Below are 12,102 nucleotides of genomic sequence, written 5' to 3' on the forward strand. Positions count from 1 at the left end.
CCGCGCAGAGGAGCAGAGGCCTTCTGCTGAGGTGGGTGAGGTGCAGACTCACGGCCAGGACTGAGAGGTGTTAGAAGGTGTTCATAGAATCATAGAATACGAGGATTGGAAGGGACCTCGAGAGGTCATCGAGTCCAGTCCCCTGCCCTCATGGCAGGACCAAATACTGACTAGACCGTCCCTGATAGACATTTATCTAACCTGCTCTTCAATATCTCCAGAGATGGGGATTCCACAACATCCCTGGGCAATTTATGCCAGTGTTTGACCACCCTGACAGGTAGGAACTTTTTCCTAATGTCCAACCTAAACCTCCCTTGCTGCAGTTAAGCCCATTGCTTCTTGCTCTATCCTCAGAGGCCAAGATGAACAAGTTTTCTCCCTCCTCCTCATGACACCCTTTTAGATACCTGAAAACTGCTATCATGTCCCCCCTCAATCTTCTCTTTCTAAACTAAACAAACCCAATTCCTTCAGCTTTCCTTCATAGGTCATGTTCTCTAGACCTTTAATCATTCTTGTTGCTCTTCTCTGGACCCTCTCCAATTTCTACACATCGTTCTTGAAATGCGGTGCCCAGAACTGGACACAATACTCCAACTGAGGCCTAACCAGCGCAGAGTAGAGCGGAAGAATGACTTCTCGTGTCTTGCTCACAACACACCTGTTAATGCATCTCAGAATCATGTTTGCTTTTTTTGCAACAGTGTCATACTATTGACTCGTATTTAGCTTGTGGTCCACTATAACCCCTAGATCCCTTTCTGCCATATTCCTTTCTAGACAAGCGGTGAGGAGTCCTCTGGCACCTTATAGACTAACTGAAGTGTAGGAGCATAAGCTTTCGTGGGGAAAGACCCACTTCGTCAGATGCATGTAGTGGAAATTTCCAGAGGCAGGTATAAATATGCAGGCCAGGATCAGGCTGGAGATGACGAGGTGGATCCAATCGGGGAGGATGAGGCCCACTTCTAGCAGCTGATCTGGAGGTGTGAATTCCAAGAGAGGAGAAGCTGCTTTTGTAGTTAGCGAGCCATTCACAGTCTTTGTTTAATCCAGAGTTGATTGTGTCAAACTTGCAGATGAACTGTAGCTCAGCAGTTTCTCTTTGAAGTCTGGTCCTGAAGTTTTTTTGCTGCAGTATGGCTACCTTTAGATCTGCAATTGTGTGTCCAGGGAGATTGAAGTGTTCCCCTACAGGTTTTTGTATGTTGCCATTCCTAATATCAGATTTGTGTCCATTGATTCTTTTACGTAGGGACTGTCCTGTTTGGCCGATGTATATAGCAGTGGGGCATTGTTGGCACATGATGGCGTATCTTACCTTAGTAGATGTGCAGGAGAATGTACCAGTGACAGTATGGCTGATCTGGTTAGGTCCTGTGATGGTGTTGCTGGTGTATATATGTGGGCAGAGTTGGCACCGAGGTTTGTTGCAGGGATTGGTTCCTGAGTTCGAATTATTATGGTGCGGTGTGTAGTTGCTGGTGAGACTATGCTTCAGGTTGGCGGGTTGTCTGTGGACAAGGACTGGCCTACCTCCCAAGGCCTGTGAAAGCGAGGGATCATTGTCCAGGATGGGTTGTAGATCACTAATGATGCATTGGAGAGGTTTTAGCTGAGGACTGTAGGTGATGGCCAGTGGTGTTCTGTTGGTTTCTTTCTTGGGCTTGTCCCGTAGCAGGAGGCTTCTGGGTACACGTCTGGCTCTGTCAATCTGTCTCCTCACTTCCTCGTGTGGGTATTGTAGTTTACAGAATGCTTGTTGAAGATCTTGTAGGTGTAGGTCTCTGTCTGAGGGGTTGGAGCATATGCGGTTGTACCTCAGTGCTTGGCTGTAAACAATGGATTGTGTGGTGTGTCCGGGATGGAAGCTGGAGGCATGCAGGTAAGCGTAGCGGTCGGTAGGCTTTCGGTATAGGGTGGTATTGATGTGACTGTCACTTATTTGCACCGTGGTGTCCAGGAATTGGACCTCCTGTGTAGACTGGTCCATGCTGAGGTTGATGGTGGGGTGGAAGCTGTTGAAATCATGGTGAAATTCTTCCAGAGTCTCCTTCCCATGGGTCCAGATGATGAAGATGTCATCGATGTAGCGTAGGTAGAGAAGGGGTGTAAGTGGACGAGAGTTGAGGAAGCGTTGTTCCAGGTCAGCCATAAAAATGTTGGCGTATTGTGGGGCCATGCGGGTGCCCATAGCAGTGCCACTGGTCTGGAGGTATATGTTGTCACCAAATCTGAAATAGTTGTGTGTGAGGATAAATTCACAGAGTTCAGCCACCAGTTGTGCTGTGGCATCATCAGGAATACTGTTCCTGACAGCTTGTACTCCATCTGCATGTGGGATGTTTGTGTAGAGAGCCTCTACATCCATGGTGGCTAGGATGGTGTTTTCTGGAAGATCACCTATGCATTGTAGTTTTCTCAGGAAATCCGTAGTGTCACGAAGGTAACTGGGAGTGCTGGTGGCGTAGGGTCTGAGCAGAGAGTCCACATAGCCAGACAGTCCTTCAGTAAGAGTGCCAATGCCCGAGATGATGGGGCGTCCGGGATTTCCAGGTTTGTGGATCTTGGGTAATAGATAGAACAACCCTGGTCGGGGCTCTAAAGGTGTGTCGATTTGTTCCTGTGTTTGTTTAGGGAGTGTCCTGAGCAGATGGTGCAGTTTCTTAGTATATTCCTTAGTGGGATCTGAGGAAAGTGGCTTGTAGAATTTGGTATTGGAGAGTTGTCTGGCAGCCTCCTTTAGGTAGTCAGGCCTGTTCATGATGACAACAGCACCTCCTTTGTCAGCCTCTTTGATTATAATGTCAGAGTTGTTCCGGAGGCTGTGGATGGCATTGCGTTCTGCACGACTGAGGTTACCAGGCAAGCGATGCTGTTTTTCCACAATTTCTGCCTGTGCACGTCGGCGGAAGCATACTATGTAGAGGTCCAGACTGTCATTTCGGCCCTCAGGAGGAGTCCATGTGGAGTTCTTCTTCTTGTGCTGTTGGTGGGAAGGTATCTGTGTGTCAGTGCACTGTTCAGTGTTGTGTTGGAAGTATTCCTTGAGACGGAGACGGCGAAAGTAGGCTTCCAGATCACCGCAGAACTGAATCATGTTAGTGGGGGTGGCGGGGCAAAAAGAGAGTCCCCGAGATAGAACAGATTCTTCTGCCGAGCTGAGTGTGTAGTTGGAGAGATTGACGATATTGCTGGGTGAGTTAGGGGTACCATTGTTGTGGCCCCATGTGGCAGGTAGGATTTTAGACAGCTTACAGTCCTTTTTCCTCTGTAGAGAAGTGAAGTGTGTAATGTAGATCTCCTGTCTTATTTTAGTAAAGTCCACTTGTGCAGAAGGTTGGTGTTTTATGAGAGACTCCAGATTGGAGAGCTCTTTTTTGATGTTTTCCTGTTTGCTGTACAGGATGCTGATCAGGTGGTTCCTCAGTTTTTTGGATAGTATATGGCATAATCTCTCACTGTAGTCTGTGCAGTATGTTGATTGCAATGGATTTTTCACCTTCAGTCCATTTGGTATAATGTCCATCCGTTTGCATTTGGAAATTAAAAGATACAGTGACTAAAGTAAAATCCCTGCAAGCTTCATGGACACTTTTCAAAGACACCATAATAGAGGCCAAACATAAATGCATAGCCCAATTTAAAAAACACAGTAGAAGAACTAAAAAAGAGCCACTGTGGCTTAACAACCAAATAGAAGAAGCAGTGAGAGATAAAAAAGGCATCTTTTAAAAAGTGGAAGTCAAATCCTAGTGAGATAACTAGAAAGAAGCATAAACACTGCCAAATTAAGTGCAAAAATTTATAAGAAAAGGCAAAAAAGAGTTTGAAGACCAGCTAGCCAATAACTCAAAAGGTAATTACAAAATGTTTAAGTATATCAGAAGCAGGAAGCCAGCTAAAAAACCAGTGGGGCCCCTGTTCAATCGAGATACAAAAGGAGCACTTAAAACGATGAAGTCATTGCAGAGAAACTAAGTTAATTCTTTGCCTCAGTCTTCAAGGCTGAGGATGTTAGGGAGATTCCCAAACATGACCTGTCCTTTCTAGGGGTATGTCTAGACTACATGGCTCTGTCAACAGAGCCATGTAAAGTAGTTTACTCTGCATAGTCAAAGAAGCGGGGATTTAAATAATCCCCGCTTCATTAAAATAAAAATGGCTGCTCCGCTGTGCTGACGATCAGCTGATCTGGCTCAGCACAGGAGTCTAGACGTGGCGCGATCGACAAGGGAAGCCCTTGTCGACCAGCTCCGGTATGCCAGAGTAGAGCAGGGTTTCATGTACCTTCCGGCGAAGGTTCTGGTGCTGGCTGCTCTGAGAGAGAGATCATAGGGCTAGATGGACCACTGACCAGGTCAAACTTGGCAATTCTGAGCTGCCTAAATTGAAGAACCAGGAGTTTCTAATGGACGTGGCACTTCAACTGTAAGGGTACGTCTAGACTACATGGCTCCATCGACTAGGCATAACGGAGTGGTCAGCAAGGCTTCCCTTGTCGACCGTGGTACGTCTACACTGCCGTGCTGTGCCGAAACAGCTGATCATCGGCACAGTGTGGTGGCCATTTTTATTTTAATGAAGCGAGGATTATTTAAATCCCCCCTTCTTTGACTACGCCGAGCAGGGCCGGCTTTAGGAAGTGCGGGGCCCAATTCGAACAGTTTTGGTGGGGCTCCACCACCCAGGATTTTTTGTTAAGCAAAAAAAAAAAAAGAAAAACAACCCCACCCACACAACAAATCACAACCACACACAAATGTCACATCAGGAGTAGATCTGATCAAAATGTATATCAATATAGTTGAACATTTTCAGAAAAAAAATGCCATCCTTTATTATGCAAAATTTTACACAAAATTAAATTAGTTGCCTTAAGTGCAGGTCAAATATTTTCAATTGCAAACTATCCAATCCTTTCAATAAAGTTTAAAGTTTGATTTTTAAAAACTTACCAGAGAGCGTTGCAGTTTTCTGTTACATTGATTTACTTTTTAAATAGCAAAAATGGAGTCTTTGTTAAGAAAATGTCAGATCTGTGGTCAATTTCCAGGCCTTAGTGATTTCAGCACCAATGATTTCACTAGGTAATATGGTACCTCATCACCATTGCCTCCTTTGCACTGCCCTTCAACACATTGCCTGCATGCTGAGTCCAAGGTCAGTCTACACAAGATTTTATCAATGATTTTTGCTCAAGTGATCACTGAGACAAGATAAGGACTCAATTGATTCTAGTCAGTTCTGCCTTTAAGCACTGGATATAAAGCGTCAGATATAATTGAGGACTCCCAAATAGACACCAGAAATAAAACCTGTTTCCATCTTCTGTGACTTTCAGTTAGATGTGACTCACTATCCTCTGCTTAGTGTTCAAGTTATGGTAGACCCTAAGCCAGGTCATATTAAGTTCAGGTCTTTTACCTTTTAATCCTACAATATGGATAACAACATTTCTTTCTCCTAGCTCCAAGTCTTAAGTGAATTTCAACGCAAAAGAGCCAAAATTGATCACCTTGACACAGCAAGTGTGTCTACTGATCTCTGTGGCAAAGTAGGTTGTCTATATAAATAATGTCTGCTCATGAAGCCTTTTCTTATAGTTGATTAACAGATGGCAGAAAATAGCTCATTCAGACCACTGGCTGATAATAGTTAGTCACCCTGACCAGTCATTAACCATAGTCATGGACTCACCCTATTCTTCGTTGTCTGTATGGGTATGTCTACACTAGCCCCGTAGTTCGAACTAGGGAGGCTAATGTAGGCATTCGAAGTTGCAAATGAAGCTCGGGATTTAAATATCCCAGGCTTCATTTGCATCTTCCCGGGAACCGCTATTTTTAAATGTACCTTAGTCCGAACTCCGTGCCCGCGGCTACACGCGGCACGGAGTAGGTAGTTCGAATTAGGATCTCTAATTTGAACTACTGGTATACCTCGTGGAACGAGGAGTAATGGTACTTCAAATTAGAGATCCTAATTTGAACTACCTACTCCGTGCCGCGTGTAGCCGCGGGCACGGAATTCGGACTAAGGGACATTTAAAAATAGCGGTGCCCAGGAAGATGCAAATGAAGCCTGGGATATTTAAATCCCGAGCTTCATTTGCAACTTCGAATGCCTACATTAGTCTCCCTAGTTCGAACTAGGGGGCTAGTGTAGACATACCCTATGATTCTCTGATGACCTGTGACAAAAAAGGAGGGTGGAAAGAGAAACTGAAGGGAGAGACCTCTCTAAATTCACCAGTCAAAGAGCAGTATTGCCAACCCGAAAATCACAAGGAACACATACACAAAGTTATGAGAATGGTCTACAAATCATAAGATTTTTTTTTTTAAAATAAAACATGTATTTTTATTGGCCTTCTGTTTCTTGAGTATTTAGGGTTCATGTTTTAAAGCTTTCCTCCTTATCTGTAAGGCCCAGAAGTATAGAGAACTTTTTTTAAATGAAAGCTGACATTCCTACATAATCAATTGACTCCAGGCCTTTAGAAAAACACCAAGGCTGCGTCTAGACTGGCCGCTTGAATTTGCAAGAACACTGAAGATCTGATGTAAGATCGTCAGTGTTCTTCCGCAAATACTATGATGCTCCCATTCAGGAAAAAACCCTCTTGCGCAAATGTATTTGTGCAAGAGGGCCAGTGTAGACAGCTCAGGACTGGTTTGGGCAAAAAAGCCCCGATGGCAAAAATGGCGATCGGGGCTTTCTTGCGCAAAACCGCATCTAGATGGGCATGGACGCTTTTCCGCTTGTGCAAAAGCGTCCGTGCCAATCTAGATGCTCTTTTCCGCAAATGCTTTCAATGGAAAACCTTCTCCATTAAAAGCACTTACAGAAAATCATGCCAGTCTGGACGTAGCCCAAATGTTTTGAGACTCATGGTAAAACAATGAAGGAATTCTTGTGAGCCCATTCTTTGCCCAGTATAAATAAAAAAAAACACAGTATCTTCTCCACTAAACATCCTAATGAGATACTGCAATTGGTGACCTGAATTCAACAGCTCCTGATATGAACAGGTATCAACCTAGTTTTTCATATTTGAGATAGATTACCAGGAATCTTACATGACAATATGAAATCTTTCCATTCTCAAGTCAGCATATTCACAAAGCACCTATAATTTTGATCCATGCATTTATTGGATAGTGAAAGAGAAAGGAGGGGAATTAGTGTAGATAAATGTTCAAATTAAAAAAAAAAAAGCCTGAAGGAATTAGAACTGAGCTCCTACATCTCATGTTCAGAACTGACTAGGACACTTATGACCAGTTTTTCAAAGGTGAGTAAAGATCAGATAGATATCTTTGAAGATCCGAGTTGGCAGCTGTCTCTTTAGGAGCTTAATTACCTTTGAAAATCTGAGCTTAGATTTCCAGGTCCAATTTTCAAAAATGACTTTAGTCACTCAAGTGCTTTTAAAAATTTTAACTGGGGGGCCTAAAGAGACAAAAATAGACAAAAGCGTGTGACATCTATTTTTAACTAAATGTTATATTATTTTTCTCCCGGGGGCAACTGACCCCTCTCGCCCCCTCACTACACCACTGCCCCCTCTCCTGCAGATCTATCATCCTATGCATGTGCAAGATCTGTGAGAGCCGTCCCATGAATCTACAGTTAGTGTCTGTGGCACCTGCTTCTGGGTGGTGTCTCAGTGCTGCCACATTCACCTCCAAAGAGAGGGCTTCCCAAAACAGGCCCTTGCTGCTGACCCCCAAGGCATCCACAGGTCCAGTCTCCTTTCAATGGGCCCACTTCACAGGGCTCATTGATCTTGGATCTGGCTTCAATCCCTTCTCCAACCCTTGCAACTGCCAGAGGTGCTCACCTTCCGCCTTATCCATTCCCACCTCACTCACCCCACAGGGACAGTCTCTGCCTCACTTGTCCTAGGGATTGTTCTACCAAGACGTAATACAAAGTTTCCATGTAAAAGGACGAGCCTTGTGGATAAGGGAGAAGCGGTGGATGTCATATACCTAGACTTTAGTAAGGCATTTGATACAGTCTCGCATGATATTCTTATTGATAAACTAGGCAAATATAACTTAGATAGGGCCACGATAAGGTGGGTGCATAATTGACTGGATAACCGTAGTCATAACCGTTGACAGTTGTTAACGGTGCTAAATCCTACTGGAAAGGGATAACAAGTGGAGTTCCGCAAGGGTCTGTTTTGGGACCCGTACTGTTCAATATCTTCATCAATGATGTAGCTATTGGGATAGAGAGTACACTTATTAAGTTTGCAGATGATACCAAACTGGGTGGGGTTGCAACTCCTTTGGAGGATAGGGACATAATTCAAAATGACCTTAGCAAGTTAGAGAAATGGTCAGAGGTAAACAGGATGAGGCTTAATAAAGAGAAATGCAAAGTGCTCCACTTAGGAAGGTACAATCAGTTCCATACATACAAGATGGGAAGCGACTGTCTAGGAAGGAGCATGGCGGAAAGGGATCTAGGGGTCATAGTGGACCACAAGTTGAATCTGAGTCAGCAGTGTGATGCTGTTGCAAAACAAGCAAATATGATTCTAGGTTGTATCAACAGGTGTGTTGTAAGCAAAACGCGGGAAGTCATTCTGCCGCTCTACTCTGCACTAGTTAGGCCTCAGCTGGAGTACTGTGTCCAGTTCTGGGCGCCACATTTCAAGAAATCGGAAAGGGTACAGAGAAGAGCGACAAGAATGATTAAAGGTCTAGAGAACATGACCTATGAAGCCAGGCTTCATGAACTGAGCTTGTTTAGTTTGGAAAAAAGAAGATTAAGGGGGGACATGATAGCGGTTTTCAAATATCTAAAAGGGTGTCACAAGGAGGAAGGAGAAAATTTGTTCCTCTTGGTTTCTGAGGACAGGACAAGGAGTAATGGGCTTAAAGTGCAGCAGGGGAGGTTTAGATTGGACATTAGGAAAAAATTCTTAACTGTCAGGGTGGTCAAATATTGGAATAAATTGCCAAGGGAGGTGGTGGAATCTCCCTCTCTGGAGATATTTAAGAACAGGTTAGATAGACATCTGTCAGGGAAGGTGTAGACGGAGCTTGGTCCTGCCTTGAGGGCGGGGGACTGGACTCGATGACCTCTCGAGGTCCCTTCCAGTCCTATTATTCTATGATTCTATGACTCACCACAAAGCTAAAAACTTCAATGAGAGAATTAATACAGAGAAGTGCCTACATCTGCTGCAGGGAGACAGCTCTGCCTGCCTCTGCCCCTCTCCCCCAGAGTCTACAGCCCCATTGCAAAGCAGGGGAGGGGAAAAAAAGAGGCTAAGGTCCATCCAATGGGACTGAAGCAGTAATGAGCAAGCCATGCCTGGGAGCCATTCTCCTTTCCATTGCTGGTGCTGTGTTTTTTCAGGCACACTGAAATGCAGTCACCTCTAGGGTGGGCTAGACAGCTGTTTAACACCTGCATACGGTTTCAGGCAGGGGGCAGTGTGGGCTGCCTTCCTGCAGAGCCCCCGTCAGAACTACCTGACTTAGGAAAAGAATAAACTGGAGGATTGGAAAATTAACCCACCCAGTCTCATGTCCCCTAGGCAGGGAATGAGCCATCTACATTAGGCCCCAGCTGGAGTATCATGTGCAGTTCTGGGCGCCACATTTCCTTGGGGAAACCGAGGCATGTGAGCCCACCGAGAACCGACAGAACTGACTGACCCTTCCTCTCGCTTCCCTTCCCCCTAGTTTTCCCCCTCCCTTACCTTCTGCCGTCTAGTTTGTGGGGCCAGACTCCAAACCGCCTGCAGTTTTCAGTTTTAAAATCCCGGGCCATGACATCACGTCATGTCCGGGCGTCTCTCCACCCACTTGCAAACGCCACACATGGCAGCAGCAGTCGGCGTCATGCGCAGGCAAGGGGGAGCCAAGCCATCTTCCAGATGCAGTGCGCGGGGCCCCCTTAGGTGTGGGGCCCAATTCAGCCAAATCGGTCGAATCGGCCTAAGGCCGGCCCTGATGCCAAGGAAACTAGTTTATATGGCTCCATCAATGGAGTCATGTAGTCTAGACGTACCCAAGGTGACTAATCTGAGGATTTGTCACAGATTGAAATGTCAGAGAAGATTTTGGAATTAATTCATAAACTTCACAGTAACAAGTCATGAGGACCAGGTGGCATTCACCCACGTGTTCTGAAAAAACTCAGTTATAAAAGTGTGGAACTATTAACCATTACATTAAATCAGCTTATTGCCCTTATATAAATTCACGGTACTCCCACATCTTGAATACTGGTCTCCTCATCTCAAAAAAGATCTACTGACATTAGAAAAGGTTCAGAAAAGGGCAACTAAAATGATGAGGGGTTTGGAACGGGTCCCATATCAAGAGAAGCTAAAGAGACTGGGTCTTTTCAGAAACAGAGAAGCGGCTTTCCAGGGGAGTCCCTTTAAGCATGCATCTCTGGAGGGCTCTGGCAACAGCACTCGAGAGCAACTGTTGACCTAGGGCCCGGCTAGATCCAATTCCCAGGGGTTTTTATGCGAGAGAGCATCCAATGAGTGTGGACACTCTCTTCCGCAAAAGCGCATTGCAGTGTACTTTTGAGGTGTGGACACCCCTTTGTGCAAGATGTTTTTGCAGAAGAATTCTTCCGCAAAATGCTTCTTGTGCAAAAACTTCGTAGTGTAGACAAAGCCAAGATGCTCACCCAATGAAATACATCGACAGCAGATTTAAAACAAATTATTTCTTCACAGTCAACCTGTGGAACTCTCTGCCAGGGGATGGTGGAAAGGCCCAATCGTAACAGGGTTCCAGTAAGAACAAAATAAGTTCAAGGAGGTTAGGTCCATCAGTGGCTACTAGCCAGGATTGGCAGGAATGGTGCCCAGAAGCAATAGAGAATGGACAACGGGCGGGTGAGGGGATGGATCCTTTGATGATTCCCTCTTCTGTTCATTCTTTCTGAATCACCTGGCATTGGCCACTGTCAGCAGACAGGACACTGGCCTGGATGAACCTTTGCTCTGACCCAGTGGGGTCATTCTTATTTTTTCAGATAGAGCCCAAATATCTCTGCCCCTGCTGCAATGCACTAGACCCCACTCCCCTACCAGCGCTGAGACCGAGTCCGCGAGTCCTGACTGGGTCTGCCCATCTCCACAGAGTCAGTAACGAAGTAGGAATATATATTGCCATTTGAAGCTAACCAGTGTCCCTCAGGTGACTTGCCACAGGATATCAGAGGATGTTGGTGTTAGTGCTGAGTGGGTCTAATGTTTATTTAGTTTTCTTTCTGTTATACAGGAATTAGATGCAGTGCTCCTTTCAGCTCACTGCTTAGTTATCTGCCAAAAACCCTAGAGTTTCCCAGTGCCTGAGTAGCCCTAGAAAGAGGTGATGGGGGTGTGTGTGTGTGCAAGGTGAATAGAATTGGTCCCCCCCAATTTGGTGCTTGGCTTGTACTGAGCATGCTCAGTAACACTGCGAAAGCTGCTGTCCCCCTCCCCCCCCCCCAGGCTCTCACTTTCTCTCCCCCCAATCAGGGCATGCACAGGTCATTCCCGCCCCGTCCCCAGCAAAATCTGAAATATGCCCCTGGGATCGTGTGGATGGAAGAAGGGAAGGATGGGAAGAGGTGGGGTGGGGGTGGGTCCCGGAGTGGAGAGAGGGTTGTTGTTGACCATCCACTCCCCCGGGGACGTCCCTGCTGGTGGGTTTCCCCTGCTGGGCTGTTTCACAGGGACGTGCCGGGTGCATTCCCAGCCAGCGACGAGGAGGGTCTGGGTAGCAACCTCCAGCCAGGAGGCCTCGTCTGGCCAGGGCGCCCCAGGCTCAGGCAGATCAAGGGCTAGTAGTGGGCTTGGCAAGGGCCATTGCAGGGTCTTCCTTGTGCAAAGCCTTCACATTAGAGAGCCCATCCCCCTGATGTCCTCCCTGGACAAACGCGGCTTCATCTGCCAGCTGCCGCCGTCTCACCTGAGCCGGGTTAGACGTTCAGTGGGACTGGACGTTCATGGGGGTAGCCAGAATAGGGGGATTGCAATAATGAAAGAAACGTGGGGGAAGGGATAGAAAACCTCGGGCCCAAGGTTGAAGTCAATCTTCAGGAGACCAGTGAGACCTTCATGAG

The sequence above is a fragment of the Pelodiscus sinensis genome, chromosome 2, assembly GCF_052426305.1.
Source record: "Pelodiscus sinensis isolate ZL-2025 chromosome 2, ASM5242630v1, whole genome shotgun sequence".
NCBI lineage: Eukaryota > Metazoa > Chordata > Testudines > Trionychidae > Pelodiscus > Pelodiscus sinensis.